Here is a 14,430-nt window from a genome sequence, read left to right on the forward strand (position 1 = left end):
AAAATCACTGCAGATGGTGACTGCAGCCATGAAATTAAAAGACGCTTGCTCCTTGGAAGAAAAGCATATTAAAAAGCAGAGACATTACTTTGCCAACAAAGGTCCACCTAGTCAAGGCTATGGTTTTTCCAGTAGTCATGTATGGATATGAGAGTTGGACTATAAAGAAAGCTGAGCACTGAAGAATTGATGCTTTTGAACTGTGGTGTTGGAGAAGACTCTTGAGAGTCCTTTGGACTGCAAGGAGATCCAACCAGTCCATCCTAAAGGAAATCAGTCCTGAATATTCATTGGAAGGACTGATGCTGAAGTTGAAACTCCAATACTTTGGCCACCTGATGCAAAGAACTGACTCACTGGAAAAGACCCCGATGCCGGGAAAGACTGAAGGCAGGAGGAGAAGGGGACAACAGAGGATGAGATGGTTTGATGGCATCACTGACTCACTGGACATGAGTTTGAGTAAACTCTGGGAGTTGGTGATGGACAGGGAGGCCTGGAGTGCTGCAGTCCGTGGGGTCTCAAAGAGTCAGACATGACTGAGCAACTGAACGGAACTGAAAGCTAAAGCCCCATGGTTTGGAGGTTAAGAACCTACCAAGTTAGACCAAGCTTCCTGTCACAACTTCTCACTATCCCAGTTAGATCGATCCATATTTCATTTCCCAAACACATCTTGTGTGTTTCTTCCTCTAAGCCTTTGAGCTTGTCACTTCCCCCACCCAGAACGCATTCCCCATCTCACCTTTTCTACCTCCTCGGCTTCGGGCCTACCCAGTGTTCTCGGCATGGCTCAGGTTCAATTCCCGCGCACAGGCCCCTCCCCAAGGCGCCGGCCCACAGGACTTTCCCCACCCTCCGAATCCCTCCTGTCTATCCCACTGATAGAGACCATTAGCCTTGCTGGCACCCCTATGGCATCTGGTGGCATATTGTTTCCAACCTATCCACTTACTGACTGATTTCTGGCAGTGGAGCATAGAGAAAATGAATTGGCAATGCATAGCCAGCTATTAATTTGAAGCCCAACCAGTTTACTGCCTGCCCAATATCAGCTTTCCTGCAGCCTCCCGTAGGCCCCACTAGGCTCTGCCTGTTTGATTCTGAATTGTAATTTGCAGCAGTTTGTCAGCTCTCCATAGCAAACTTCAAAGGAGTTCAGCTGGCCTTCAGAAATACTGTTCTCAGATTACTACCAAGCTAGCAACCTGATTGAGGGTATTACCAAACCACACAGCTTGCCAGCTAGTATCAAGTCAAAGCAGAAGCAAACAAAATGTTTTTGAGGGTGTTGCTCAACAGGAATTGTGAGAAAACTTGCAAAGACTCAGAACTGAACAAATTTCTGCATAGCCATCCTGAGTCTGCTCCTGACAAAGATGAAAAAGAAGCAAAGGAACTATAAACCCTTCTTCTCTATGAAAGTTTAAGATTAGCTTTTACCAACGAAAAAATTCTTCATCAACAGGAAGGGCAATCAGCAAGGAACTGAAGACATGATTCTTGTCCCAGTTCTTGCCTGGGATGAGGCATGTCTCTCTCTCTCTCTGGATTTCAGTTTCCTCATCTGAAAAATTAGGAACTTGAACTAGATAATCCCCAAAGGCCCTTGCAATCATAAAATCTGAAGATATCTTTCATTGCTTTCTGATATCCTTTTATAAAATATCCAATTAATTCATTGAATTAATAGGTTATTAATTACCTAATATACTGAGAGCTACAACACATGGTGGTTCAGTTTGTACACTGAACAAATCCCAAGGCCACCATCTACATTATAGTATGTAAACTATACCCCTGTGTTGAGTGATATACAGCCTGAACATCCAAACACAGCAGCCTTGACTATGTTCTCCAATTTTGCAGATACTTAAGTTTTCACCTTTCATTTTCCGTTTTGTTTTTTGTTGTTGTTGTTTTGTTTTCAAAAGTAGGGTATACTTTTTTTCTTTTTTTGACTGCACTGCACAGCATGTGGGATCTCAGTTCCCCAACCAGGTATCGAACCCACGTCCCCTGCAGTGGAAGCACAGAGTCTTAACCACCGAACCACCAGGGAGGTCCCTCATCTTTTATTTTTTTAATACCCATTGTTTCTTGACCTTGGGTCCCTCCCAGCAGAAATAAAAACTACATTCATATCTGGTACTGAACTAAGTACTCTTTTTTTTTCTTTTTTAATATCTCTCTATTTATTTATTTAGTTGTCTTGGGTCTTACTTTCAGCTTGTGGGATCTAGTTCCCTGACCACAGATCAAACCCCCTGCGTTGGGAGCACGGAGCCCCAAGCCGCTGGACCACTAGAAAAGTCCCAGTACTCTCTTATTGATTAACTTCTAATCATGGATAAGAAATGAAACTATTAACATTAATATACCATTTATTGATCACCTCTGTGCAAGACACTTTACATTATTACTACATCTAAACTTTATGAAATCCTATCAGGGATAAAAGTTTCATTCTTATCTTTGGATGAGAAAGTTGAGGTTCAGGGGAACTAAGTTAACTACCCCCAAGGGTTCCTAACCAGAGCTAGAAAGTGACTGAGATAAGGATTCAAAGCCACCTCTGACCCCAAAGTTCACTCCATCTTCCATGACACTTACTCTTGGGTTGGCCAAAAAGTTCATTTGGGTTTTTCTATAAAATGTTATATAAGCTCCATAATCTCCCAACAAGCCTGATGCTCTTGTGATATCAGTGAACAAGAACAAGTAATTAGGACATTCAATTAACCAGAAACAGCAGTAATATTGCATAATCACCCTAGAAAGAAGTTAACATTCCCATTTCCATGCTGATGTTGTCACTAACTGGAAATGGGCTTACCTCTCGATGGGCCTGTGTTCTCATCTGTCAGATAGGGGTAATGTCTTGGGACCTTTTTAGGATAGCTAAGTACTAGCAATTCCTACGGCAATGAGCACTTAATTATTTGCGTTCTCCGAGTTTTTGTTAGATTTTTTGGCTCCAACTAAATTCTTGCACCACTCTTGTGATCACTTCAGATACCAAAGAGAGTTCTTTTGTGGTTCTTGTTTCTTTGTGCCTCCCACAGGGCGTTCCTGTTCTTCTTGTCCCTCATCCTCAAGATCTCAGGTCTGAGAGCTCATTCCATATAGATCTGTAGGCTTTGAGACATGTGCTTATTATCAGCAGTCCTGTCCTTCCCTCTCATGTCCCCGGCTCTTTCTGGATTTCCCAGTGAACTGTCCATTGCATTCCTAAAGTGGGCTGGTGTCAGAAATGTGGTCAAGCTGGGGGTGAAGTGGAAGGATGGATGCTATCTGGCTCCTTCATAGACTCTTTCAGCTCAGTATCACTCGCTAGAATTAGAGGATGCCCTAATGAGTGGCCATAGAAGTTTCAGATCCAGACCAGGTTTTCCTTCTCAATATGAATAATCAATCATTATGACTGTGATTATGAGGGTCGGAGAAAATAGAGATCTAAATACAATTAAAACGTGTGAGTTATTTCCCATATATAGCTAATGTTTTCTTCTCCATACCACTTGGACGCAAGACATGATGTTTTATTTGTCTGTGTGTGCGCTTAGTCACTCAGTCATGTCCGACTCTGCGACCCCAGGGGGTAGCCCACCAGGCTCCTCTATCCAAGAGGATTCTCCAGGCAAGACTGTTGGAGTGGGTAGCATGCCCTCCTTTGGGGGATCTTTCCAGCCTAGGGATCGAACTCAGGTCTCCCGCGTTGCAGGTGGATTCTTTATCTGGCTCTGAATTCTTGTCTATGTGGATGGAAAAAAATATAACCTTCGTTATATGTAGAGGCCCACCTCCTTCCCCTTTGCCCAGAATTGTATTTGCATATTGGGGCACTTAGGTAATCCCAAAAATTTGGGGGAAAAGTACTCTGATTCCCAGTCTGTTGAGGTTGACACTAAAAGGCTCACTACCCAAAATTATGTGGCCCATTGAAAGATAACAGTTCAGGGCCTTCCCTGGTGGTCCAGTGGCTAAGACTCCACACTCCCAATGCAGATGGCCCTGGTTTGATCTCTGATCAGGATATTAGATCCCACATGCTGCAACTAAGAGTTCACGTGCCACAACTAAAGATCCTGCATGCAGCAAGTAAGACCTGGCACAGTCCAATAAGTAAATAAATAAAAACAAAAATAAATATTTAAAAAGAGATGACAGTTCATAGCCCAGCCCTGAGGACCTCAGTCACTTCCAAGACTCCCATGATGCTGAGGGTTTAAACCCCAGGGTCCAGGCATCACTTCCAGCAGAGGAGCCACTCCTTTTGGAACGCTGCATGGTGGCTGGGCACTGGCCCGTGCCACTCTTGTGACCACCACTGCCACCAGGGAGAGTTCTCTGTGGTCCCTGCCCCTGTGTGGTTCCAGCCTGCTGTCTAACCCTGGAAAAGGGGCGTGTGATTGGTGAAGCTTAGGTCACAGGTCCTCACCTTCACTGCAAGGGAGACTGGGAGAGCAAGTATCTATACTGTGAGGCAGGCTCTGCCTCTAACCAAGACATGGAAAACAGGGGATTTCCCAAACAGGGCATGAGCAAGAACAAAAGACAATGTCTGCCCTGCTTCAACCTGTGGGTCTTGGTGAAATCCCTTGATTTCTCTCTTTTTTTTTCCTTTGGTCGCATTGTGTGGCATGCGGGATCTTAATTTCCTGCTCAGGGTGGAATCTTTGCCTGCTGCAGTGGAAGTGTGGCATTTTAAACACTAGACCACCAGGGAAGTCCCTCCCCAGCCCCACCTTGTCTCTCCTCTTAGCTTCCTCAACTGAGAAAAGAGATAATGATACTGACTTCACAGAGTGAAAGACCAGGAAGCAAAAGCAGACCTGGGTAGCCCAGCCTCCCTGCCTCAGTGGTGTGGCAGGATGGGGCAAAGAAGGACGAAACCCCAGGAGAGGAGGGATGAGATATAAAGCGCAGGCCTGGAGGTGATTATGGTCTGATCATCCAGGCCAGGACTTGAGCTGAAATGCCCTCTAAAAGCGGGAATCATCCAGAAAGTCATTCCTTTCTAACAGTTATCTCTAAGCCCAGAGGATTCTGGAAAGAGTCAGACTGAAAGAAAGGGAAAAGAGAACGGGAAAGGTGCTTTAAAATAGGACACTGGGTGCACAGGAGAGGGAGGGAAGTCAAAACAGTGCTGAAGCAGAGGTCATCTTGCCCTAAATCAGAGCGGGGTAACCCTCGGCAGTTCCCCACCCGGGGCTCCGAGTCATCTGACCCTCCCACATGCCTGTGGGCGCCTGTTAACCAAGTCAGAGTTGCAGCACAGCAGCCGTGGAGCTAAACTATTAGACCTCTGCGTTTTTCCTTTTCATGCCCAAGGTCTCTACACGTGAAAAAAAAATCTAATGCAATTTTTTTTTTTCCTCATAGCTATGTGTCTCCGCTCATGGTCCAGACAGGAAAATAAATAACAATGGATTATGAAATATGGTTCCAGAAAGAATGTTGAAGTTTTTTTCCTGGTATTTTTCATCTCTACAATTGTGTGAGCTCAAAAATAATAACAAAAACACTGTGACTGTATAAATGAAAGATACACACATATTTTTAAAACATCCTGCACAATTCTATAGTTACTATATATTTTATGTCCTATATATACCTGTGCATATATATATATACATATATATATATATAGAGAGAGAGAGAGAGAGAGAGGCTTCTCTGGTGGCTCAGACGGTAAAGCATCTGCCTACAACATGGGAGAACTGGGGTTCAATCCCTGGGTTGGGAAGATCCTCTGGAGAAGGAAATGGCACCCCACTCCAGTACTCTTGCCTGGAGAATCCCATGGATGGAGGAGCCTGGTAGGCTGCGGTCCATGGGGTCACAAAGAGTCGGACACGACTGAGCAACTTCACTTCTTTCACTTCTATATATATAGAGAGAGAAAGACAGAGAGAGGGACAGAGAGAGAGAGAAGTCGTGTCTGACTCTTTGCAACCCCATGGACTGTAGCCTGTCAGGCTCCTCTGTCCCTGGGATTCTCCGGGCAACAATACTGGAGTGGATAGCCATTCCCTTCTCCTGGGGATCTTCCTGACCCAGGGATCAAACTAGGGTCTCCTGCATTGCAGACCGATTCCTTACCGGATGAGTCACCGGTAAAGCCCAATGTATATACATAAAAATAATTAAATTGTACATTTTAAATTTTATTAAAAATTGTTGAATTGTACATTTACTATGGGGGTATTTTATGGTATGTAAATTATACCTCAATAAAGCTATCTTTAAAAACTAACCTACACAAGGTTTGAAGACAGATTACAAAGTAGCAGAATATATTTGCCATGAAAATAACTGGAATAGAGGTATCCTTACTACATAAAGAACTCTCCAAACTTGTGAGAAAAATGTTTACACACGAATAGAAAAAAATGGGCTAGAGAATATATAGAAACGGTCAATAAACATGGGGAAAACCTTCATCTTCACTAGAAATCAAATATATATAAGGTTAAAGAAGTAAAAATCTTAATCTGGAAAAATCTAGAAAATTACAACTTCTTTTTTAAAATAATGTTCAGAATTGGTGACAGCGGCTGACTCAGGCCCTAGATCTGCCAAATATCACCCCCCTTCCAAACCAAGAGTGAATTAAGCCCCTCTTTGTTTCAGTGTCACCCTAAACTTCCATCTCTTATCCCTTACTGTTACTGGCTACTAACATACTGTATCACCCAGTTAAATTTCAATCCCCTGAGAACTGTGGCTTATTCTTCAGTGTACTCCCAGCTTTAGCAGAGTATCAATTCTGCACATGTTAGGTATTGAATGAATAAGAAGAGTATAATCAGTACAGCTTTCCAAAGGGCATTTAGATCATGTCTATCAAGTCCTTAAAGTTTTTCATATTTTTTGACTCAGTGATTCAAAACAAATTATAAATTTGTCCTAACCAAAATGTACAATGATATTCATCTCAGGATTAGTTTTCATAATGAAAATTTGGAAACCATGCAGATGTCCCAACATTCAGCAATACATTAAATTTTTTTCCTATTTTCATGACCTCTTTTTATTGTGGCAAAATGTGCGTAACAGACTATTTACCATTTTAACCGTTTTAAAGTGTGCCATTCAGGGACACTTAATACACTCACAATGTTGCTGTTGTGCAGCCATCACTAAGACCTCTTTCCTTTTTGTGTTCCTCTTTCGAGCACATTTTCTTCACCCCAAAATAGAACCTCATACCCACTGAGCAGGCCTTCCCCAGCAGCCCCCGGTGACCACAATCTCCTTTCTGTCCCTATAGAGTTACCTATTTAGATATTTCGTATTAATAGAATCATGTGGTCTTTTATGTCTGGCTTGTTTCACTTAGTATGATGTTTTCAAGATTCATCCGTGTGGTAGTAATTCATTCCTTTTTATGGCTGAATAATATTCAGCTGTATGAATAATATCATATTTTATCTACCCAGCAATCAATTAATGAATATCTGGGTTGTTCCACCTTTATCTATTGTGAATAGTGTTGCTGTAAACATTCATGTCCAAATTTTCCTTTGAACACTGTTTTCAATTCTTTGGGGTATCTACACCAGGAGTAGAATTACTGGGCATTTCTATGTTTATGTTCTATATAATTCTATGTTAAGTTTATTGAGGAAGGGTTGAATTGTTTTCCGCAGTGGCTGCACCATTTTACATTCTCACCAGCAATGCACAAAGGTTCCATAGATTCACATTTTATTACATGCTTTTGCGACATGAAACTGTCCCGGCATGAATAAAATAGACAAGTCCATGCTTTTAAGAAACAGACATTCAGCAGACGGAGTTGGGTAATACACAAATAAATATTAATCTTTTGATTTTTTTCAACCATTTAAAAATGTAAGTGAAGTTGCTTAGTCATGTCTGACTCTTTGCGACCCCGTGGACTGTAGCCTACCAGGCTCCTCCATCCATGGGATTCTCCAGGCAAGAATACTGGAGTGGGTTGCCATTTAGACTCATTCTTAATATGAAACTGAAACTGTTAGTTGCTCATTCATGCCTGACTCTTTACGACCCCATGAGCTGTAGCCTGCCAGGCTCCTCTGTCCTTGGGATTTCCCAGGCAAGGATACTGGAGTGGGTTGCTATTTCCTTCTCTAGGGGATCTTCCCAACCCAAGGATCAAACCCAGGTCTTCTGCATTGTAGGCAGATTTTTTACCATCAGAGCCAGCAGGGTATGAGGATCATACAAAAACAAGCTACAAGCCAGACGTGGCCCAAGGGCTGTCGTTTTTAACCCCTGGCATACATTTCCACTTGTCAAGACTGACCTAGCTGCTGCCAACCTGCCAGGAACAAAGATCAATGCTTAGCCCTGGGTACAATGTCTCACAACAAGCTGATCAACCCCTTTGGCAATAAGAGGAAGGGTTACTGTGATACCACTGGCGTTGGGAGGAATGCATGTGGAACCCAGGTGACCTGGTCAGGACACTCTTGGTGTCCCCTGGCAACTGTACTGTGAGTGGACAAGTGCTGCAACCCTGACCTGAGGAGGACATGGTGACAAGGGGCTCAGATCACCACCAGGCAAGCCATCAAGATTGGAAGAAGTGACTTGAGTGTGAAGACAGAGGGGGAGAGAGAGGAAAAATGCCAGATGTGGCCCAAGACCAACTGCAGCTACGGGATCCCAAGAGCCTCCCTCTTCCAAGTTTTCCCCTTGGTAAGAGAGTCATGGAACTCATGGAGATGCTTCCCAATAATATAATAAAAAGGGAATCTGCATGGATCGAGGCGTGGACTTTAGCCACCACGGATGTGAAACCATGCAGGACCCTATGGGGCCTTCCTGGGACAGACCCCTCCCCATATCCTCTGCTGTAGGTAGCCCTCTTTGAAGGACCAAATAATAGTATCTCAAACGATTTCCCGAGATTTTCAGATACTAAAACCCTCCACCAAATGGAAAAAATTAACCATTTGATGGTCATGAGCATGCAGCCCCAGACCTTCTGGCACCTGAAGATTGATCACCATCAACCAATGAGAGACATGCACACGAGGCGATCACACACCCTGTGACCCTCATCCCTCACCTGACCTTTAAACATGATTTATTGAAACCCTTCAGGGAGTTCAGGATCCAGCGACGTGAGCCACCTGTTCGCCTTGCATGGCCTCACGATAAACCTTTCTCTGCTTAAAACTCCAATGTTTCAGTTTATTTGACCTCACTGTGCATCTGACACATGATCTTGGAACTTGCATTCGGTAACAGAAACGTGCTGCCTAGGTCTCCCTTTTAGAGTGAGCCTCCTGCTTCTCCCCACCCAATGTGTAGTTAGCTAACAGCCTCAGCCACAGTGCCTTCAGGATCCAGTCCAGGAGCAGAAGACCAATGTCCCAGTTCAATCAATTAAGCAGATGAAGTTCTCTCTGACGGCAAGCTGTTTCAGACCTTCTATTCAGGCTTTCCACTGACTGGATGAAGCCCACCCACATTAGGGAGGGCAACCTCCTTTACTCAGTCTACCTGATCAAATGTTAATCTCGTCCCAAAACAGACACACAGACCCACACGACATAATGTTTGACCAAATATCTGGCACCACAAAACCTGGTCACGTTGCCTATGTCTGTCTACTCGTGCGTTGCGCTTCAGATAGTCTCTGACTTAGGCTTGCTGACGCTCAAAAAACACGTAGATACTTTAAGCTTTTTTTACTTGGCCTGTTGTTACTCTGGGATTGGATAGTAGTTGATTGGCATCTTGGACAATATACAACTAATCTGATTAAAATTAAAACAAGCCAATTATGAACCATGTCAAACTAACCTGAAACTCAGTTTTATAAATATTGGGTACCTCACCGGCTTAAGAACTCCTTGAAAACATGGGAACTGTCTTAAATTATCTTTTATCCCCTTAGCCTTATATATTGTCAGGAAGCCTCATAGTGTCTCAAAGTTTCAATCTCTTTATCTGTAGAATGGGGATTAAATGATCAAATTAGATAATGCAGATAAAATGATAAACAGTATATGGCATGTAGTTAGTTCTTGTCCAGTGTTCCCTTTTATTGTCATCATCACCATTTCTACATAAATCAATCATGCTAAACTACGCAGTAAAATGTACTCTCTAAATGTACCCACAAAATCCTTACATTCCCTCTTATTCCTTACAAACAGAACTGAGTGTGGAGGGGTAGGTGACGATTCAAGGAGGATATGCCTTTCGAACTTTGTCCTACTCTTTCTTTTTTCTTGGAATGTAGACATGATGCCGGAAGCTCCAGCAGCTATTTTGTGACTATGAGGCAATTTGAGTATAGAAGCCAGCACTGGGGATAGTGGAAAAGAAAGGAGGAGCCTGCATAACCTGAAGCTGCCATACCACTCCTGGACTCCCCATTCCTGACTTCTCAACATACAAAAAGCAAATAAGTGAAACTCTAATTTGTTTACACAATACTGTATACCTGTTTCTTCATCTATTAAATGGAGAGAATAATAGTAACTTAGTGTATAGGTTTGGTGTGAGGATTAAATAGTTAATATACATGACTAAAAATAATTGAAAACTATGAGCAGAATGACCTCTAAAAGTTGTAACGATCTGCTATTTCTTTCTCTTTTGTGAGAAAAATGTCTGGCATTTAAGTGCTCAATAATGTATACGCTATCATGAGCAACACTATTATTATTTCAAGTTTTTGTTATAAGTAATTTAATGCAGTTCATAATTAATACTGCAATGATTTAAAACTCTATTAAAACAATCTAATGGTCAGAGAAGATATTCTTTATAAAATGTTTAGTGAGAGAAAAAACACATTATTAAACTATATATATAGTATGACCCCAACTTAAACCATTATAGAAATGCTCAGAAATTTGGAAAAGTTTTAGAAATTAGTTCTGAGTGATATGAACAAACATCAACAGGTGATGTTTGTTGTCTTTAAAGTTTCTCCATTTCCAAAATGTTAACAATAAATGCAGAACATTTATAACTAGGAAAGATGTTATTCTGAGACATTAAAAGGAGGCTAAGCTATTACTTTGCCAACAAAGGTCCGTCTAGTCAAGGCTATGGTTTTTCCAGTGGTCATGTAGGGATGTGAGAGTTGGACTGTGAAGAAGGCTGAGCACCAAAGAATTGATGCTTTTGAACTGTAGTGTTGGAGAAAACTCTTGAGAGTCCCTTGGACTGCAAGGAGATCCAACTAGTCCATTCTAAGGGAGATCAGCCCTGGGTGTTCTTTGGAAGGAATGATGCTAAAGCTGAAACTCCAGTACTTTGGCCACCTCATGAGAAGAGTTGACTCAATGGAAGAGACTCTGATGCTGGGAGGGATTGGGGGCAGGAGAAGAAGGGGACGACAGAGGATGAGATGGCTGGATGGCATCACCGACTCAATGGATGTAAGTTTGGGTGAACTCCATGAGCTGGTGATGGACAGGGAGGCCTGGCGTGCTGCGATTCATGGGGTCGCAAAGAGTTGGACACGACTGAGCGTCTGAACTGAACTGAAGATATAACAAGTGATTTTTATCTTAAGCAGATTTAAAGTAGCAATCCATGTGCTACCACAAATCATCTAAGGAATAAGATAAATAAGTTGCATTAGTGGTGAATTCATTCACACAGCAGAGCTAGTGGGAGTTGGACTTCAAAAGAAGAGCCTGTACGTAGATAAACTGATACTAAGTTTATGAGCGTCCTAAAGTTTCTGACCCACAGGTAAGGCATGTCTAAAAGGGAACACCGAGTCCTTAGTGTGGGGAACTTGGCTTGCTGCCTACTCATTAGAGTGAGAGGGAAACACCAGGCATGATTTATTAAACACATTTAAAGAGCGTGCTTCTAACTGATTGTTTGTTTATGGAGACAAGCAGTACCCAGCACCATGCAGGGCAATTGTCTGAATTAAACAACTGTAGCAATAAACTTAAGCTTGATATACTGACTCAAGATTTTGATTTTGTTTATGGAGACAGGCTCATAACATCATTCAAGGCTTTAATAAAAACACAGAATTGATCCCTGAGTCTCCCTTCAACAAGCAGCACAGCCCTCTTGGGTGTGATGTCTGTACCCTCACCTACACATCAGGAGAGAGTTGTTTCAGCGTCAAGGAAATTCATAGGTATGTATTTTACACTTGGATTTTTTTGTGTGTGCATTTCTAAGAACAGAACGCAAGGAGTGTGGTTTTCTGATGCAAATCCCAATGAAATATAATTTCTTCAAGAAGCGAAGCAGTGCCAGCAGACGGTTTTCAGAGGTTAACATTTGGCTTTCAAAAAAATTACCAACTTTGGCATTGTGCTCGCAAATACGGTGCTCTTCACCACACGTGGAAGCACTTTCGGGAGGAAGTGTTTCGCTTCCAAAGTTCTCTGAGGTCGCTCCTCCCCAACCTGCCGCCGGCACGCCCACCACCACCTGCAGCAGATTGCTAGCTTGGTAAAGTGCCCAGCTCCAGCCCCAGCTGAAAGGGGCTTACTTCCTCTACTCTTCCCAATATCATCTCTTCAAGACTCTGGGATTCTAAAACACAAAAGTTAAAGGGGCACTGGCATGCAACGCAGAAAGCGATGCTAGTCAGTAAATATTTGCTCCTATTATTATATTCACTGGCTCCTGTTATTTCTCAAGGCATTAGGAGTCACAATAGTAATTGCTAACATTCAGGCCAGGCTTCAGTGGCCGTGGCGCCTGGGCAGTTGCTCGGGAGCCCACACTCGGAGCCACCTTGCCCTTGGCTTAGAGAGCTGCCATTGTCATCTTAATTTTTGAACATTTTCGATTTTCCCTGAGTCCCACAAATTATGTAGCCATCCATTAACATTTATAGAGCACTCACTATGCATCAGACTCTGCTCTAAACTTTTATCCACGTGTTAATTTCCTCATTGTTGTTTAGTGGCTAAGTTGTGTCCCACGTTCTGCAACCTCATGGATCGTAACCCACCAGGCTCCTCTGTCCATGGGATTTCCCAGGCAAGAATACTGGAGTGGGTTGCCATGTCCTTCTTCACGGAATCTTGCCAACCCAGGGATGGAAACTTGGCAAGTGAATTTTTTTTTTAACCCTTGAGCCACTAGGAAAGTCCAATTCCCTCATTATTGAAGGTAATTTACTGGAGTCTGTTTTCTAGCCAGTAAAAAATGCTTAGCTTTGGAGGTGGGGAGTGGGAAGACACTTGTTCAGCAACTCTTTGTTTTTTAAAAGGGATTTTTTTCTTTTAACTCACATTACTATCTCTTTTATATCATAGATCTGCCATTATTTGTTGACTAGCTTGTTTTTTATGGAAACATAAGCTCCCTGATTTTTACTACTAAATTTACAGTATCTAATACAATATCTGATACATGATACATAATAATTACATGTTTTAGTAAAGTAAGTGTCCAAAGCTTTTTAGAAAATATAAAATTAGCAAAACAATGTTTCTGCAACAGAGACCAACAGACTATCACCATTCATGTCAAATCACTTAATTGCTATGGATGCTGATGCTGACTGATGTAAAATTTTTTTTTGGCCTTTTGTAAAATAAAAGCTCATTCAGTTAAATAGTTATCGAGTCACTGCTATCTGCTTGGCAATGTGCTACATGTCAGAAGCATTCTAACAGATGGCCCCTCATCTCTAAAAGTTGAGTGTATCAGAGCAAGTAATGGTTCTCAAAGTGTGGTCTGGAAAGTGTCTCCAGAATCCTTTCAAAGGAGTTTCCAAGGTCAAAACTATACTAAACATCATTTGCCTTTTTCATATCTGTGGCCTACATGCTCAGTCGCCTCCAACTATTTGCAACCCCAGGGACTGTAGCCTGTCAGACTTCTCTGTCTATGGGATTTTTCCAGGCAAGAATAGGGCAGTGGGCTGCCATTTCCTTCTTCAGGGGATCTTCCATACCCAAGGATCAAACCCTCATCTCTTGCATCCCCCTTTTGGCAGGCAGATTCTTTACTGCTAGTCCATCTGGGAATACATTGGTAGCAAGTAGATGTGAAAGTCGCTCAGTTGTGTCCAACTCTTTGTGATCCCATGGACTCTAGCCTGCCAGGCTCCTCTCTATGGGATTCTTCAGGCAAGAATACTGGGGTGGGCTGCCATTCCCTTCTCCAGGGGATCTTCCCAACCCAGGGATGGAACCCAGGTCTCCCGCATTGCAGGCACCTTCTTTACCATCTAAGCCACCAGGGAAGCCCTTTCATGTCCAGTCTCTCACAATTGCAGTTTCCCAGAGGCTACAAGAAGGATGAAGGATGGTGGGATATGTGCTTGTGTGTTGTGTCAAAACTTTCTCCATTTTAAGTTCTAAGTTCAGTAAATATTAATAGCTATAACCCACATGTCTTCCCTGAGAGTTCAGTTGGTAAAGAATCTGCCTGCAATGCAGAAGACCTAGGTTCTATTTCCTGCGTCGGGAAGATCTGCTAGAG

Source organism: Budorcas taxicolor, chromosome 2 (assembly GCF_023091745.1).
Source record: "Budorcas taxicolor isolate Tak-1 chromosome 2, Takin1.1, whole genome shotgun sequence".
Classification (NCBI taxonomy): Eukaryota; Metazoa; Chordata; class Mammalia; order Artiodactyla; family Bovidae; genus Budorcas; species Budorcas taxicolor.